Raw genomic sequence first — 11,311 nt, 5'->3', positions numbered from 1 at the left:
CTCTTTTCCGCAAATAGTCCAACAATGCTGCCTATTCAGTTTGATGTACCTTGTGATCTGTAGAGCCCATCAAAATATCATCTACATACTGAATCATAGTGGACAGTTTGACTGGACATTATAGGTCACACAAATCATGTCTCACAGCCTGATGGTATAAAGTTGGGGAATTCTGAAATCCCTTGGCCAAAAGTGTCCACTGATATTGTTGGGCTGTCAGAGTATGCAAGGGTATGGAAATAATCAGTTAGACATATCGATTACAGAAAAAAACTTTACAACCTAATGGTAAGCCATTACAAATTGTAGATGGATCTGCCACTGGGGGGTGATTTTATCAATATATTTATTGGCTACTCTGTAGTCTATGGTGAGTCTGCATGTCACATTAGGTTTCTTGATGGGCCATATGTGTGAGTTACAGGGACTGTTTGTTTTTAACCCTTTCGAGTCGATTAACGCATATATGCGTTTTGAGTCATTTTTCTCCTGATAACCCCGAAAAGAACTTAAATTACACTCTCAGTTTTAATCGTACGGATAAGGGCAATACATCAATCGAATCTGTAAAGGGTCTACTTTTTTTTCGGATACAGACATAATAACAACAAAACTTTGTGCACTTATAAAATAAAGATAACAAACAAGGTGCACTGTCTGCAGCCTTTGTCTGCGCTGCTCTTCATTTACAAACACGTCATTAAAATGAACTGTAACTCCGTGAATACTCAACGAAGAGACATGAGAGAGATATCTATAGAAAGCTTGACATGTCTTATTTTAGACTAAACAAGTGCCGCCGAAAACAGATATTCTCCCTTCATTATATCTAATGTGACCACACCCCCGCGCTGAACGCGCTATTCAGATTCAAACAGAAGCGCGCCACTTGAATACTCCAATAACAGAAGAAAAAGCAGCGAGACTGTTCAAGTTTTTTTATTTTACTGTTTGCTTCGCAATGAGAGGAATAAGACATAAATCACCCCAAAAAGATGTGATGTGGTTGAGGATTTGAGAAATGGATTTCTTCAGAAAAAAAGAATGAAGCACTTTATTCAGCAGAGATCATAAACGTGAGTAAGTCTCTTTTTATTTATTTATATACTTTTTATTTATTTTATAGACTTTTTCCAAATACTTTTTCCAAACTATAATTCCTGACTAAATGTATAATCAAGTGAAACATTATGAAGTTTCAATAACAATATACAATACTATACCATTCAAAAGCTTGATGTAAATAATATAAATGTGACAAATAGAGATAACTCTAACAAATGTAAAAACAATGCAGTTCTTTCAATTTATTCCCCCTAAAAAACCTGAAAAATATTCTCAGCTCTTTTCAACATTAATAATAATAATAATAATGATGATGATGATAATAAATGGGGTTTTTTTTTGGTAGAAAATAAGATTGTTGAAAGGATTTCTGAAGGATTGTGTGACTGGAGTAAGGATGCCTAAAAATTTGTTTGAAAGTCAGCTCTGATTGTTTCTAATAAACGGTTTAACTGCTCCCCCAAGTGGATATTAAATCATGTTGTGGGATAATTAAATATATTCTTAATAAACTACAAACATAAAATTATATACTTTTATTTTATTCTCACATTCTTTCTTGTAACTCCTCCCTCTCAATGACACAGCTGACTGAGGGCTCATTATGCAGCTCATTATGCAGCTCATTATGCAGGCCTTTGTCTTTTCAGGTGTAAATCACAATGATATTCATGATAGTTGATGCCTACTCGCATATGACTTTTACCAACAAAAACTGTCATAGAAAATTTAAATCAATATATTGTTTTCTGTGAGTGAGTAAACAAGATGATTTTCACATAATTTAGGAAGAAAAATTCTAGGCTACAAGCTCCAGTTCTCAACAGTCCCGGGAAACAATGTTATGTATGTGTTTTATGGCCTTATTCAAATGTTTTAACATTTTTAGTTTTTCATTAACCATGCATAATATTTTTTTTTTCTCAAAAACACAATCATGTACATACATGCATTTCACATTATTATAGCCCAGTTTGTGCTGATTACAGTGAGACTAGACTTTACCCATTTAGATATTTATAAGAAACTGAAAAAAGCACAAATGTCAGGGCATGACAAAATTTCTCCAGGCACCAAAAATACCCTTAGACTCCAGAGGGTTAAATAGCACTCCTTGCTTCAACAATAGGTTTTATCCCCTGTATAGCTTCCTTACTGATAGGATATTGCTTGGTAACAGGAGGTGGAGTTCCTGTCAATTTGACTGGTTCTACACCTGTCAAAAACCCAAAATCATCCTTGTCTTTAGCCCAAATTGGATGATTCTGTAAGAAAGCATATTCAGGAGTTAATACGTTATTGTTAGAAACTTGTGCTGAGGAAATTTTAATGCTAGCAGATTCTGAGGATGTCTAAAGTTAGATGTACTTGTCTGAGTAGATCCATGCCTAGAATTGCACTGGTATTTAATGGAGCACATAGTAATTTTGTAGTCAGAGTCTTTTGGCCTCATTGTATCAATTTGAATAAAAAGGGGCTATTTATGGCTGATCGGAAATGACATGTCACAAAGATGAAAAGGAAATTGGTCAGCGGCAAAGGGCAATCAATTTAATCATATAGTGAACAACCTGGAGGTGAGCATCTGGTCACACAATGTAGACGCACAGTATGCACGCTCATAATGGAAGTGACACGGTCGCAACGCGCACGTGGTGTGATGCGCTCATTTTTTCCAGGCGCGTCCGCACCACATCGAGTTAAAAACATCTCAACTATTCAGAATGCCACAAGCGCACCGCGGGTCATGTGACAAGAACTAACCATCAGCTTCATCCTTTCCTTGACAACATTGAAAGCTCAGCCATAGCTGTATATGGATAGCCATTTTAAAATAAATTTAGTAGTAGAGCTGCTGCAAGCGATTCTTAGAGCTGCAAATCCATTTATCCATTGCTCAAATTTCTGTGTGTTCATGGAGAGAGTGGGTCATGGTTACTTAGCAATGACAGACGCCTCAGGAGTTCAACTGCCTGAGCGTTTTGGAAAGAAGGAGAAAGCTACGCGCCTAGCGTTTTACACACATTTTTAGGTGCAATATTTGAACGGCCCCTTAGCATCTTTTTAGTTGAGCTACTGCATAAAAGCGATCACGCTGACATTCGGGAAAGCAACACTCTTGTTATAGTTAAACATTACTTAACGATCATGACAAATATGAAAAACAATACAGGGCATTTTTGCCTCATATCTTGAATTATATTGTAACCTGATAGCCTTCATCCGACACTGAAAAACACTAACAATGTTTTTTTACAAAAAAGGTCACAAAATCTCAGTTCGCACATCATTAAGACAACAGTTAGGATATAAGTACACAATAAATATTGCACACTCCTTGTTCATTTACTTTCTCCATACAAAGCTATCCAGTGCGTTCAGTGTAATTTAATATTAGCCACAAGTTATGATTAAACTTACATGTTGGCGTTGAAATAATAATACCTTTTTTCCATCTCTCCTTAAATAGCCTGTCTGTCATTCCAGGCCAAATGTCTTCTTTTGGACATGTTTAAAATCACAAGAAAATTGCCACACAAGCATCAGTTACAACGCAGCTTTCATCATATCCTCATGCTGCATATTGGACACCTCTGTGGGCCGTATGTTTGACACACCTGCTCTAAGCCTTCACTCAAGTTGACTTTTGGCCACCATAGAAACCTTAAAAGGTCATTATCTTCTACAGGAACCTTTACCTGATAGAACATAGACTCAATGTCAGCCATTAGTAGTAGTAGCAGAAGCCCTTTATTTTCACTAGTCACATGTACCAGAACAGGAAGACAAGGAATAGAGGAAGAAATACAGCATACCATTACAAAAAAACCAACACCCATACTATGCTCCTTTTTGGAATACAGTATGGGAACATGAAAAAACACATGCACCATAAACACGACTATGTTTAAAGCCACACACTCAGCATATAATACACTTCTAACAATCTCTACTAATATGGTACAGGAATTCAAGGAATGTTCTTCGCCACAACATAATTAAAAGGTGTCAGGTTCTGAGAGACGCAAGACTCCAAAAAATGATTAATTAGAATAGCATGAAGTATTGTGAAATACTATATATATTTTCTTAAGCGCTCCTCTTCCACAGTGTGCTTCTGTTGCAGTATTTGCTGACTAGCTAATAAAGCCGCCATTTCAGCTTCATCTTGAAGAGGAGCAGATGATGTAGATGATCTACAAGAGCGTGAACCAGAAGAAGAGCTCCTTTAACCTGATTTTTTACTGTATACATTTGAGATACTATCAGTTGGCTTGATGTCATCCGCAAAGTCATCACAAGGCAATGCATTACATTCCTTACTTTGATTCAGAATCCTTTGTGGATTTGCACAATCAGAGGATGTAACAGTGTCAGGATATGCACGGGAGACAAAGGTAGGTGAATTCAGTACATAGTGTTTATTAGTGATTCAAGTGCTCGGTGAATACATCGTGTTTTCAAGTGCGGGCAGTACGATGAACACGGGACTGGATCATAGGCAGGTGAGTACGTTTGATTCAGGAGTGTCACAGCCACAGTCACAGTCCAGGATGCCGAGGTCACACCTCTACTATATAACACACTCCAAACTCTGCATGTCCGATTGACCTCAATTGATCCGAACATAAGCAGTGCTATTTATATATATACTCGCTGACAATTGGCAAAGGACCATCTACATTGGACAAAGGATTCACCATTTGTGCTTGGTGTATAATGCCAATAACCGCTGACGTTGACAATATTGGTCTGATAAAATAGCTCACTCTCACACTAGCTCCGCTTTTGTTCGCACTGATTCAATGCGCTCTAGCTTGAAGATTTTGTATAGAAGCATGACGTTTTTTGATGAAATTTGACACCCTATTTGACAAAATTGGCCGTTTTATTCAGTTCAGCATCTTGTCAAGAAAACTCGACCGTAAAACCAAGAGGGTTAAGCGAGAATTGCCTGCATGGTACACTAATTCTTGTGAGATTTGGACGTGCGTATACTTAAGTTGCGTTCCAATATGCCTACTCATCTACTATTTAGTAGGAGTACCTGAAGAAAGAAGTATGCTAGAAACCTAAGTATTCATCAATCAATCAATCAATCACCTTTATTTATATAGTGCTTTAAACAAAATACATTGCGCCAAAGCACTGAACAACATTCATTTGGAAAACAGTGTCTCAATAATGCAAAATGATAGTTAAAGGCAGTTCATCATTGAATTCAGTTATGTCATCTCTGTTCAGTTGAAATAGTGTCTGTTTTAATTTGCAATCAAGTCAATGATATCGCTGTAGATGAAGTGACCCCAACTAAGCAAGCCAGAGGCGACAGCGGCAAGGAACCGAAACTCCATCGGTGACAGAATGGAGAAAAAAACCTTGGGAGAAACCAGGCTCAGTTGGGGGGCCAGTTCTCCTCTGACCAGACGAAACCAGTAGTTAAATTCCAGACTGCAGCAAAGTCAGATTGTGCAGAAGAATCATCTGTTTCCTGTGGTCTTGTCCTGGTGGTCCTCTGAGACAAGGTCTTTACAGGGGATCTGTATCTGGGGCTCTAGTTGTCCTGGTCTCCACTGTCTTTCAGGGCAGTAGAGGTCCTTTCTAGGTGCTGATCCACCATCTGGTCTGGATACGTACTGGATCCGGGTGACTGCAGTGACCCTCTGATCTGGACACAGACTGGATCTGGTGGCCACGGTGACCTCGGAACAAGAGAGAAACAGACAAATATTAGCGTAGATGCCATTCTTCTAATGATGTAGAAAGTACGGTGTTATGTGAAGTGTTCCGGTTCCAGTTTACCTAATTAATGCAGCCTAAAAATCCTTTAACGGATTTGGATATTAAAAGCATATTAGTATGTTATGTGTATGCCAGGTTAAAGAGATGGGTCTTTAATCTAGATTTAAACTGCAAGAGTGTGTCTGCCTCCCGAACAATGTTAGGTAGGTTATTCCAGAGTTTATGCGCCAAATAGGAAAAGGATCTGCCGCCCGCAGTTGATTTTGATATTCTAGGTATTATCAAATTGCCTGAGTTTTGAGAACGTAGCGGACGTAGAGGAGTATAATGTAAAAGGAGCTCATTCAAATACTGAGGTGCTAAACCATTCAGGGCTTTATAAGTAATAAACAATATTTTAAAATCTATATGATGTTTGATAGGGAGCCAGTGCAGTGTGGACAGGACCGGGCTAATATGGTCATACTTCCTGGTTCTAGTAAGAACTCTTGCTGCTGCATTTTGGACTAGCTGTAGTTTGTTTACCAAGCGTGCAGAACAACCACCCAATAAAGCATTACAATAGTCTAACCTTGAAGTCATAAATGCATGGATTAACATTTCTGCATTTGACATTGAGAGCATAGGCCGTAATTTAGATATATTTTTGAGATGGAAAAATGCAGTTTTACAAATGCTAGAAACGTGGCTTTCTAAGGAAAGATTGCGATCAAGTAGCACACCTAGGTTCCTAACTGATGACGAAGAATTGACCGAGCAACCATCAAGTCTTAGACAGTGTTCTAGGTTATTACAAGTAGAGTTTTTAGGCCCTATGATTAACACCTCTGTTTTTTCAGAGTTTAGCAGTAAGAAATTACTCGTCATCCAATTTTTTATATCGACTATGCATTCCATTAGTTTTTCAAATTGGTGTGTTTCACCGGGCTGCGAGGAAATATAGAGCTGCGTATCATCAGCATAACAGTGAAAGCTAACACCATGTTTCCTGATGATATCTCCCAAGGGTAACATATAAAGCGTGAAGAGTAGCGGCCCTAGAACTGAGCCTTGAGGTACTCCATACTGCACTTGTGATCGATATGATACATCTTCATTCACTGCTACGAACTGATGGCGGTCATATAAGTACGATTTAAACCATGCTAATGCACTTCCACTGATGCCAACAAAGTGTTCAAGTCTATGCAAAAGAATGTTGTGGTCAATTGTGTCAAAAGCAGCACTAAGATCCAATAAAACTAATAGAGAGATACACCCACGATCAGATGATAAGAGCAGATCATTTGTAACTCTAAGGAGAGCAGTCTCAGTACTATGATACGGTCTAAATCCTGACTGGAAATCCTCACATATACCATTTTTCTCTAAGAAGGAATATAATTGTGAGGATACCACCTTTTCTAGTATCTTGGACAGAAAAGGGAGATTCGAGATTGGTCTATAATTAACTAGTTCTCTGGGGTCAAGTTGTGGCTTTTTTATGAGAGGCTTAATAACAGCCAGTTTGAAGGTTTTGGGGACATATCCTAATGACAATGAGGAATTAATAATAGTCAGAAGAGGATCTATGACTTCTGGAAGCACCTCTTTTAAGAGCTTAGATGGTATAGGGTCTAACATACATGTTGTAAGTTTAGATTCATGAAAGAGTAGGTGAGAAATCGCTGGATGTCCTACTGTTTCAGTACAGATTCTGAAGTGCTCATTGATAAGACTCTTTTCTATCCCAGAAGCCCACACGAGAGGATACGTCATCATCAAATGTGATGGAGAATAGTGACGAGGGTGTTTCCAAATGTGAGTATAAGAAACAAAAAACACTGTTCCTGGGTCAAATCACATTTGTCCAGCTACTGTAAAGTAAACTGTTTAAGACACTAATAGTGTACAATATTTGTGGTTTTGCTGTAAAAACTTGTTTTATTATATAGTATAGCTAACAGCAGATCTCCTGTAAGCACACGTATGTCTCCAAAATGGACTTACAGAAACCATATACATTTTAAAGACAATTAGTAAATGTCTACCGTATTTAACATGTGACAGAAAAATTTATGACAACTATAACAGATGAGCACATTACAGCAAGAAGCAGAAATCTGAATGAGTTGAATGGTTTAAAAAGTCTTAAAAAGATGTGTAAATTATTCTGATTTGTGATGGTGCAACCAGAACGACAGTCTCTCTTGCACCGTGCAGCGGCTCTATTGTAGTGCAGGCGAGAAACACTTATGTGAACCTGTTTTGACAGAGTGAAAAGAGAGAAGACGAGATACAGCCAAATCATATGCTGTTTTCACAGGACTGTGTGGATTCATTTATATATATTTATATTATTATGGCTGGTTAATCGTACATCAAATTTAGAGACATTAGTCTGAAAACATGATTTAAAGTCATTATTATGCAAAGACTAACAGATCAAACAGAGATTACAAAAACTAGGTTTAGCAAGAAATATTTTGCTTGATCAAAATTATTACTACTCTTTTGGACCATGTGAGTAAATGATGACAAGAGTTGTCAGTTTTGGTTGGATGAACTATAACTTAAAAAAATGTATGTTCTTAATTTTTATTATTATTACTATAATTATTTCTTTAATGAAATGATACTCTAAGTAATAAACTAAAACTGCCAGTAGGTGGTGGAATAGGATGTCTTAATGATTAAGTAATCGAGTCATTTATTCATTCATTTGGTTGATTCATTCAGGAGTGAAGTAAATGGTTCTTTATGAATGGTTCGTTGAATCATTAGGCTTATTCGACTTGAAGTGGGTCATCACCATAAGACCGATCGGTGTGTGTGACATCAAGAAAATTCTCATCAAAACCAACTTCCTTTAACTCGTACAGTAAAACTGTGTGGTCTACTCTGTAGGTCCAACATAACCATTCCACAGAATTTACCATTGTCAACCGCTTTCCTTATTTTATCAGTCCTATATAATATACAAGTCTCAGCTGAATGTAACTTCCTAAAACCAGACTGTAAATCATATAAAATATTGTTTTTACTAATATATATTCTTATTTGGCCATAGACAACTCTTTCCAATATCTTAGACATTGCACCCAAAACAGAGACATGCCTGTAATTAGCCATATTTAACGTATAAGACTTCTTATATAGTAGTATAACTGTAGCACTCTTAAATTTCTTAGGGATTATTTCTTGTTCAACTGATAAATTTAAGATATATGATACATATGGAGCAATTACTCTAGCGGAGTCCCTGAACATTTTGCAGGAATATTAACAATCCCGGAAACTTTATTTGTTTTTATTTCATTTAAACATTTAAAAACCTCACTTTATTTGTTCATAATGTATTTCAATCTATGTGACTTATGTATGGGATAGCAACAGCGTCTCGTAAGCAATGCAGGTGCTTTGTAGTTAGATGAAAAAGTCTTCATTTTCTACCGACATCAGAGCCACTGTGGACTTACAGAAAATAAGCATGAATACCATACAAATATGGGTAACACTTTATAATAACTGCATGCTATTAATCATTAGTTAAGCATTAGGAAACAGTTAATTCATTATTTATAAAGCATTAATAGACATTTATAAGCAGTTTATAAATACAGATATAAATGCTTTATACCTAATTTAAAAGCATATCTATAATGCATTTAATAATTGTTTTTTCCTACTTTATTAATGATCAATTTATAATTTCTAAATTAAATATAGCATTATTTACACACCAGTTATTAGGAAGTGGTCAGTGGTTCATAAGATCACTTAGAAATTGTAAGTAAATGATTAATAAGCTATTTAAATGTGCATTCATACATCTTTTTATTCAGACATATAGTAATAGTTACTTATAGTGTTAATAAATGGTTTATTAACATTTATTTCTACTGTAATTCAGGGTTAATTCAGGTAGATATAAAACATGTAGTTGTTAGTTAACTATTTTTGTGAGCTCATCTAAAGTGAGGACTATTTATGCCTTGTAAAGCTTTTACAAATGAGATTTAAAGGCTGTTAATATTTCTATGTTCTGTATCACTGTGTGGTGTTTGTTTCTGTTTTTTGTTTAGAAGATAACTGAGCCTTTAAATATCCTTTATAAATGCTTTACAAGGCATAACTAGTCCTCACTTTAGATAAGCTCACATAAATAGTTAACTGACCACTACTAAATGCTTTATAACTACATGAATTTACTACATTTCTTGTGATCTTATGAATCTCTGGCAACTCCTAAATAACTGGTTTGTAAATAATGCTATACTTCATTGAGAAATGATAAATTGATAATGAATAAAGTATGAAATTACACATTATAGATATGCTTTTAAATCAAGAATAAAGCATTTATATCTGTATTTATAAACTGATTATTACTGTCTATTAATGCTTTATAAATTATGAATTATCTGTTTACTAATGCTTAATTAATGATTTATAGTGTGCAGTTATTATAAAGTGTTACCCAAATGGAAAACGCTGCCACAGGGTCATTATAAAATTAAATAAAATTACAATACTTTATTCATCACAGGCTATGTGAACTGTTGGACCTTATCTTTGATAAAGTTGTTCTGGAGCTGATCCCACATGTGGAAGAGGTGCTGAAGATTTCCATACGTGAGGATCTCTCAGCCCAGGTGGAGAACCAGACTTTAGAAGTGAACTAATCTACACCTAATCAGGAATGAGGCGGCAAGATTAGTCTTTAACAAGTCGAAAAGAGTGCACATCACACCTCTGTTCATCAATTCACACTGGAACAGTTGCTTGCATTAAATTCAAGGCATTGATGTTTGCCTACAAAACCACCACTGGCTCTGCACCCATTTACCTAAATTCATAACTTCAGACTGCCCTCTCAGTGTCAGTTTTCCTGGAGGTGCAGGAGGAGGTCATGAAAGTGGTGGAGGGCTGGGCACCTGTGCAACATGTGTGCAGCCCTGAGCTCATGGACAGGACCTTGATTACAGTGGCACATCAACTGCCTTGAGATACTGTTAGTCCTGCGCCCTTTCATCCGTTGCTTCAGGCCTGGATACATTTACAATGGCTGATACAGGACCGTAACTATACCATCATATATGTCATCTGGCGGTTCCTGTGAGTGACACTCAAGACCTTTCACAGAGTTACACATGATGTAGAAGGAGCACCCCATGGAAGTGGCGGAAATGTGATGTGGGACTTTGCTTGCAGTTAGACAGGAACTGCTTCAGAGAGCACCACATTTAAATGACTGGATTGAAGGATCCAAAAATGACTGGAGAATTTCAAGTTTTTTTTTTTTTGTCTAATTAAATTATATTTACTATAACACCAGACACAATAATGTTCAAAAACTGTAATTCCCTGCAAACCAATAATTTTCTGAAACAAAATGACCCCCTGCACTTGAAGATACCACATTGTGTTAAACAAATCATAAAGAACTAATTGAGTGAAAACTTTCATATTTATGTCATTTCACAATTATGCCATGATTAATAACACACTATTCATCAGCATT

This window comes from Carassius auratus, unplaced genomic scaffold (genome assembly GCF_003368295.1).
Source record: "Carassius auratus strain Wakin unplaced genomic scaffold, ASM336829v1 scaf_tig00216181, whole genome shotgun sequence".
In the NCBI taxonomy this organism is placed as follows: domain Eukaryota; kingdom Metazoa; phylum Chordata; class Actinopteri; order Cypriniformes; family Cyprinidae; genus Carassius; species Carassius auratus.
This window is presented reverse-complemented; position numbering follows the sequence as displayed.